Genomic DNA, 8869 nt, shown 5'->3' on the forward strand with positions numbered 1-8869 from the left:
AAGTGAATGGATATTAATTTTTCAAACCCTAATACTACATTTTTTAATTATTTTTTTTGTGCTGTCTGAAGTTGTTTTTAAGAAAAATTTCTTTTATTATTTGTATAACCGTTAAAACATTAAATGAGGATATGCAAAACATTAATGATTTTTTTATCACTAATAACAGTTTTTGGTCTCGCACTGTAAGGACAATTTCTTACAGTATTGGTTTCTTGAAATTGTTGGACAGTAAAAAACTTCCAAATATGGACATGGCTTGGGAACAAGATTTTGTCCATTATTTAGAGGCTTCTGCTATTCAGAAAAATGTGAATACAGTATTTTATTTGGTTATTGACAGGAAAAAACACTGTATATGAGGGCTGTTATTTAAACCTCTGATCATGCATATTAGTAAACAAGAGATAAGCAGGATCTGCGCATGGTGTGATTGCACTGCCCCCTCACCACTATCTCTGCTATTGCTGGCTCCATTGCATCAGTGTGAACCGAGCCGAGCTATATAGGCAATTGAAAATGGTCACTATAATCGATGCTCCCACCAAGTGCGATATGTTTTCTGTAAGAATAAGGATGTAGTGCTGCTGAAATCGATCGCAGAATGAGCCTAGTGTATGTTGAAAACTTTGAGTGATGATAGTGCATGGGAATGGTGTAGGAAATTAAAAGGCCAAACGGATGTCTATGACAAAGGTGGGCAAAGACACAAGTCTATCGCTACTGTACGCCTGGTTGAGTGTGTTGATGATTTTGTCCACGGCAAACAGAAGTTTACGGTAAGTGAACTTTCTGCAGAAGTCCCAGAAATTGTAAGGTATTCTCTGTACACAGTTGACTAAAAGACCTAGGATTCAGGAAACTGCATTTTTTGGTCCCAAAAATGTTGAGTGACAATCACAAAACGCAGCGAATGACATCCAGCCTTAATGCATTACAATAAGGGGGAAGAGTTTTTAAAGTCTATTGTTACTGGTGATGAGACTTGGATCCAGTATGTCTAAGCAGTGGATGCACACTTCTCCAAACAAGCTGAAAAAGTTCAAATATACTGAGCAACAGAAAAACAATGGCTAAAGTTTTTAAAAATTCCAAGTTTTTTTAGTAGTTTTTCTGAAAATAAAACACTGTTTGCTTGCTCTATGTTCGTACTTGAATAAAAAAAATAATACTGTACTATACTAAAATGGAATAAAAAAACAATGGACACTATAAAAATATTAATCAAAGAAGCTACAATGTATAATAATATTAATCAAAACACACGTATAATGTAAAATCAAAATAAAAAATCAACATTTAGTTTAGTTTTATTGTTGTCATTATCATACAAAACAATCTCTCACTGTTGTAATAGTAATCTGCTTTATTGCCATGCAAATCCATAAAACTACATCCAACACTAATGCTTTTAGAAAGCTCATCAGCATCTCTAACTTTATTCATTATTGAAAACAAGTACCGTAACACCTTTTTTCTGTACTGAATTTTAAAGTTCTTAATGATCCCCTTATCAAACTGTTGACATACTGCAGTAGTATATGGGGAAAGAAATATCAGTTTTACTAAGCTAACATTAGGGTGGAATTTTTCATTGTCCAAGAACAGTATGACTTTCCTATTTCACCTTCCCATTTTACAATCAAGAATTAACCAGTCCATCATTATGTCCCTAGTCATCTAGGATTTTTTATTTTAATACCATTCAATCTCTAATGAATTTATGCTATGCCCTTAAAACATCAGGGTTTTGCAGCTTTGCTGATTATTAATGGTCTTTCAAATCACCTGAAATATTCACAAGCAACATAACATATTCAGTCTTTCTTTTGATTTCTTCCCCCAGTACATTTTTCCTTTTTCAACGCTCGTTTTACTGGGCAAAAAAGACCAGTCTCATCACAATTAAAAATGTTGCTTTCATTATAACTTAACATATATGTCATTTAACTCTTCCTTCCACTTAGACATCAAGTTCTCATCTGCAGCCCTTGACATTTCATCGTAAATGTTTTTAAATGAAATGTTATATCAAATTCAGAATTAACCTAATCAACCTCCTGATGCTTTAAACTCATCGTAACAGAGTTCATAAGTAATTTCTAGGGTTTTCTCACATATAAAAAGTCCAGAGACCAGAATGTTATTACCACAAGTCCTGCAAAACCACTCATAAGTCAAATTGTCAACTGCAGGTCTGGCGTTTTAGGAAATGCAAATTTGCTTAACTGATTGTCATTTTCAGTCCACGAGTTTAATACACAAAATTGAGCATATAGTAATAGTTTGTATAGAAAATTACTACAATAAAAAATACAGTACTATACCGTAACAAAGATATTACACTTTTTCAATGTACACTATAACACTTGCACATAACTGATAAAGTATCACACTGGATGATGAATTGATTGAAGTCATAATATCAGCATCTAGATTAGAAGGAATCCAATTCACAACAGATTAGTCACACTGATTATAAAATAAGAAAAAGAAAAATTACACTTTTTATTCCTGCTGTCCGTTTTTCAAAACTGATTGAACAGTTTTTACAGTTAAATTCATAGTCTGCATCCATTATTTAGAAGGTACGTTATTGAGAAATATTTTATCCATCAATACCACTATAAAACTGCCAAGGAATGTAAAAGTGTCTGATATTACGAAAAGTTCGTTAGGGAAGTCACTATACTATCTTGATCATAGTCGATTTACTTATTGGTTTTTTTTTTTAAATGTTAATAAATAAATCCCATATCACTTTAAATCCATACTCCAGACCCATATATCATCAGTTATTCTTTCCTTTTCACTTATTATTATTTGATAAATGATGATGATGATTTATAATAACAATAAAATTTGTACTAGAGAATAAATAATTGAACCACTACAATTTGAATCTGGAATACATAATTTAGAAACTATTAAATAGTGACTGTACTTGTTTTTTGAAATAAGAAGTCCATAATGTGAAGTTAATAACGTACATTGTTGTTAACTAAAAACTGATTTATTACTCAAAATTTATATTACATTTTTACAACTTTTAATTAAATTTTTTTCAAATATGTTGTATTAAGTAATTTAGAATCAAAAAGATTTAAGTAAATATTAGTGCCCTAGTCATTTAATTTGTAGTGTAATGTTGCAAATTATTAGTTATTGTTTATAACTATTATAGGTGTTGTTTTTTATTATAAAGGCTGTTATTATTCATGTTTAGGCCATTAATTCCAACATTTAAACTTTATTATTGGAATGCAATTCTGAACATAATACAAAGTAAAAAGTTTACTACATGACACTTTACCTAGTTTTATTAATACTGTGATTTTTTTCAACTTTGATTGCTTTTAACTTGAAAATAAAGGCATTTCTCAAAAATCAGTTTTCAGTTTTTGAGTCCAGTTGGTTCTGTAATTCCAGAGCGCCAACAAAGTAGAGCTCACACATTATTAATTGCACGTTAGTGACGAAGTCCTCAAACATTCTGTAAACAAGGAATGCACATGTTCCTTACATCTTGGAAAAAATGTGTAGAACTTAAAGGAGACCAATAAATATGTTTTGAATTTTTATTCTCTACTAATAAGTGTCAAAAATAAAAGTTTGGGTTGTATTTGATTGATCCTCATCGATGGAAATATTATGTCATCATTTTTAAGTCATTTTAACTGATAGTAAAAGTTCTTTTGAAAGAGCTTAATCATTAAGGAATAAGAACAGAATGAACCAGATAACAATATCTCCCTTATATTTACTTCTTAGATAAATTTATTAATTTAGATGTATTTTTTTAGGTTCAAGAACACGTAGCAGTTTGGTCAGCTAAAGATGCTGCTTTAGATGTTCCAAAAGAAAGACAACTTATGGCTAAATTCATTAATGAGTCTGATGCTGAATCATTTTTAAGCACTTTCAATGAGGTGACTGGCTACCATATTTATATTTAGATGTATATCACAAAGGTATTCTAACGTTCAATTATCAGAATCTGAATTATTTCTGTGTAAAATATATAAATCAACTTGGCAATTTGTACAATAATTTATTTAATTGTAGGCCTTTATTTTTTCTGGCTATTTAATATACATATTTACTATAAAAGATGGATTTTCATGTTTGTGTAGCCTTCAAAACCTTTCTTGTTAGTAGATATATCCTTTATGTTAATAAATTGCTGACGAAAAATAATATTACTCTATATGGGTATAATTTCCACATAAATTTACAAATTCTTTTAATTCTAAGAATTTATATATATATATATATGTTTATATTTATATTTTTTTCCAACATATTTTTTATATAGCATTAATCCTTTACACTCAAAGCAATAATGAAGATAAACTTATGAAAACTTGCAGCACATCAATAAGCAAAATCTTAATACTGATTTCTTGATAACTAAACTGGCCAAACAATGTCATGATAATCCTACAAATGAAATGAGGACTTCAAGTAATGAAGACAGCTGGCCGCTGATAAGTAATAATACCTACAAAATTCTGTTCTCAAAGACAGCGATGATGATTAAAAATGCCTTCTGTTTTTTATCTGTACAATGTATGTGTAATGAAATGCGCGTACAATTTTTATAATTTCATATTAACTTTTTTATACCTTTTCTTAAGAATTATCTGATTTAAATAAAGAATTTTCTTATACTAGATAATTCTTGCATATTTTATTTTGTTTTTATAATTAAAAGCAAAGAAATCTTTAGAACTTAACACCTTTTTTTTTTGTAGGTATTGTGTAAGTCTTGTTTAACACAAGTCCAGGAACCAATTAACCATGTTAAATGAGGGTACTGTATTTGCTTCATTTTTGCTAAAAGTAAACTTTATTAGTGGTTTTTAATCTAGAATTGTCCAGCACATGAATTCTTGCGACATTATGAAACTGAAGGTGATGACTTGTTTGATTTTATTGTTATTGGATATGAACCTAGATTTCTTATTTGTACATCAAGAGAAAGCACTTTGTGATGGCAACATTCATCATCTCTTAGACTGAAGAAATTCAAACAAGAGCATTCAATAAAGAAGCTTATAGCTACTGTTTGTTTTTTTTTTTTTAAGAGAGTTTAAAAGCGTTTGCTTGTCAGATTTAGTGATTGTGGATACTGATATGTATTGCAAAACATTAAAAAAATCCATAGAAGAGCTACAAAAAACAAAGCTGGATATTATCCTGCAGGACTTTGATGTTGTCTGGCCACACGTTGTAAATCAGAAAGTGAAACGATCAGAGAAATTTCAGTGGAAAATCTTCAATCATCCGCTCCAGTAGCCCTAACTATGGGTTATAAAAAATGTGTCGAAGGCATCTATGTAGAAAAGTAGTAAATAAATGTAGTTTTTATGCATAATTAATAAGGCTTTTTCATTTTTTCAGTATTTTTTTTTATTTCAAATGAACCTTACTTTATTAAAAACCTTGTATCACATTCAAACTTTGGTTAATAAAAACAAATACTTTACCATTGTTTTATCAAAATTAAGTAAGCTATTAAGTCACAAAAATTTACACTCAGTCTTGTATAGTTTATAATACAGTAATATATCGAATTTTAGCGTAGGGTTTCTGTAAGTAAAACAGTTATAAACTTGTCGGAATAATGCATGAAAAAGTGATTAGAATGGTCTTCAAAGGTGACATAAATAATTACAGAATACCATTAAACTTGAAAGATAAGTTTGTTATAGAATCTATTATGATCACGAAAGTCAACAAAGAAATTGGCAGTAAAAATAATCACAAATTTATTGCTTATAAATATTTTAACAAACTTCCTGAAAGCCTTAGAAATATAACAACAGAAAACTTTAAAATAAAATTATAGACTAGTATAAAAGCTGTGAAAATCATAGAATTAGTGTTATTTAAAGGTATTAATCTTTTCAGGATTGATGTCACTTATGCGACAGCAGTAACTTGTTCACAAAGACTGCGGTCACAAACTCATTTCAGAACTTTATCATTTAAGTACTATGTGTTTTAATGTGACTAATATAATTCTTTCACCAACATGTGCTGTACTTTATTGGCTTTAAAGTGAACAATTTCAGTTAAAGCTTGGTACAAACATTTTTATATACAGATTAGAAAACAGTACATTGTTTTATACTTCAGAAAGAGGATCTGAACTTCAAAAACCTTCATATAATAGTGCCTTTTTCTAATCTTTGGCAGTTATCACTTTTTAGTCCTTTCTGAGTTTTACATAAAATCTGATTGCAGCATTTTATAAAGATAAATATCATTCGGTTTTATTTTTTATGTAACATAACTTGACTTTCGCATAATATTGTGGTAATTTTTTTTTTTAGGCTAAAGATTATTCCAAACATCATGAAGATGATGATGATGAAGAAGATTATGATGATGATAATAAGGAAGTGGAAGGGGGTGATGATTAGATGATTGTCTAAAACCACAGTTTTGACACTTACCATACTTTTGATAAAATCTTAATATGGTGATGATTAAAAATTGTGCTTTAACGCTAATTAGATAGTTTGAATTCTTTTCTTTTTTTTAAATCTTAATAAAGCATTTTCATTTGTTATCAAAACTTAGTTGATGGTAATTATATTTCTCTTAATGTTATTTAATTAATAGATAAGTATAGTTTAAAATAATAATAAATTAATAAAAGAACTATTTTATGGAAATTTTCAGAATTTGTCTGATTAAGGATATGATAAATAAGGTAAATATCACATTCATTGTGTTATTGTTTCGATTAAAATTTCAAAACATAGGTGCAATGTCATTCTCATCAAAGCCCAAAATTTATTGCTGTTAATCCCTTATGCAATTATTTGTATCTTGATTTACTCATTTTGGTGTATTAGTAATTAATATTTATATTTTTTTTATAGTTTAGTAATTTATTTGTCATCATTTTTTGTAAATATTTTGATATAATACATGTATAAAAAAATATATATATTATTCGGTGATTTATATGAAAGTCTGAAATTAAAATTTTAATGTATATTGTATTATTTTGTTTCTCAAAATATATCTGTTTGAAAATGCTATTTTCTTTTTAGTGACTTAAAATTAAAAAAATATTTCTCTTTATAGTGTATTTTTATAGCTGTTTATGATTATTGTAGTGTAATTATTCAGGAACACTATTGAGCAATATTAAATGTATTTGTATTATATTTTCAATGCTGCACTGTTATGTAAACACTTTGGGTTATTATTACACAGTATTTAGATAACATACTAAGTTGTAAAAAAATTGTGTATATTTAAAAAAAAAAAGAAATGAAACATTCTCATTTATCATGTAACTATTATTTTGTACCGGTTAGTTTTAATTTTTAGTTTTTAAAATATTTCAAAAAAGTAATATTAATCAAGAAAACAAAAGAAATAGGCACCGCAATAAAAATGTTCCTGTAGTTTTAAATTGTTGTTTTTTTTGTAGTGGGTAAATGGACGGATAGACAAGTAGCAAAGTAGTTTATCCCACTACACTAGTTTAACCTGCCGGATTAGTCTAGCGGTTGGTTAACTCGTCACTGCAAAATCAGCGTATGAGTGTTAACTCTCCCTCGTTCTTTCCATCATGTCCGTGCTCGAACCCCCCGTGGAGAATAAACCATGTAAATTTTACATTTGATCTTACAACGTATGATAAGCGTTCCACGCCACCTATTGTTTTCCGGCAGATGTTTCAGTTTCTCCTCGCCAAGTCGAACCCAGGCGTGGTGATATATACTGATGGGTCGAAGCATGGCGGTAACATTGGTTGTGCTTTTGTTATCAATGAACAGTCCTATATGTTTGGCCTACCCAGTGTTACGAGTGTGTTCATCGCGGAACTACTTGCTGTGGATAGGGCTCTAAGTATCGTTGGCCCTAAATATAGGAGCATTCTTATTTGCAGTGACTTGTACAGTGCTTTTGCTCTCCAGGCGTTGGAAAACCTTTATTCCAAACATCCTGTCGTCACTGACATTTATGATAAAATCGCTGAGTTAAATAAACGCAACAGGGAGATAAGTTTTTGCTGGATCCCTAGCCACATTGGAATTCTAGGTAACGAAAGAGCAGATTCTGCTGCCAAGGAAGTGTGTATTCAGCCTCCTTTCACCACCCGAGTTAGTACCTTGATTTTATCAATCATGTAAAACACTCACTGCGGGCAAGGTGGCAAAGTGACTGGACGGCTACCGTCGATAATAAACTCCCGACGGATTAAGGATTCAGTGTTGCCATGGGGCTCCTCTTGCAGGAGCTCTTGTCGTGAGGAAGTGGTCCTCCGTCGGTTATGGTTGGGACGTACGAGGATCACATACGAATACCTAATGTCAGGGGTAGACCCACCCCTGTGTACACGATGCAACTGCCGCATGACTGTGCACCATATTCTCGTGGACTGCATATATTATGCGGCGTTGCGTCGTCAGTTTAATATACCCAGAAACATCTGTGGTGATGTCTTGTGCGACAATAGCGGGATTTTGGAACGGATTTAGTATGCTCATACATGTTTTTCTGTAAGGACAGTTTTTTTAATAATTTTAACCTTTTATTTTCAATTTGATTTTTGGTTCTATGTATTTAATTTCACTGTCCGGGGAGGGGATTTCTGCACAACCCATCAGAGTTAAGTAAGTTTTATATACTTTCTTTAATCTATTATTTTAACTTTCATATTTTATCAACTTTGTCTGTGGTATTAGTTTTGAGTTTTATTTTGCCTTCTTAGCTTGTTTTAGTAAATTTAACTACACATCCCAGGAGTGGTCAGCCTGAGTATGTTCAAGGCTACACATTTACATGCCAGACTGCGGGCAAGATACCTTAGCATCTCTGCAAAGTACTGTTAACATGCCAC

This window comes from Lycorma delicatula, chromosome 12, assembly GCF_047948215.1.
Source record: "Lycorma delicatula isolate Av1 chromosome 12, ASM4794821v1, whole genome shotgun sequence".
In the NCBI taxonomy this organism is placed as follows: domain Eukaryota; kingdom Metazoa; phylum Arthropoda; class Insecta; order Hemiptera; family Fulgoridae; genus Lycorma; species Lycorma delicatula.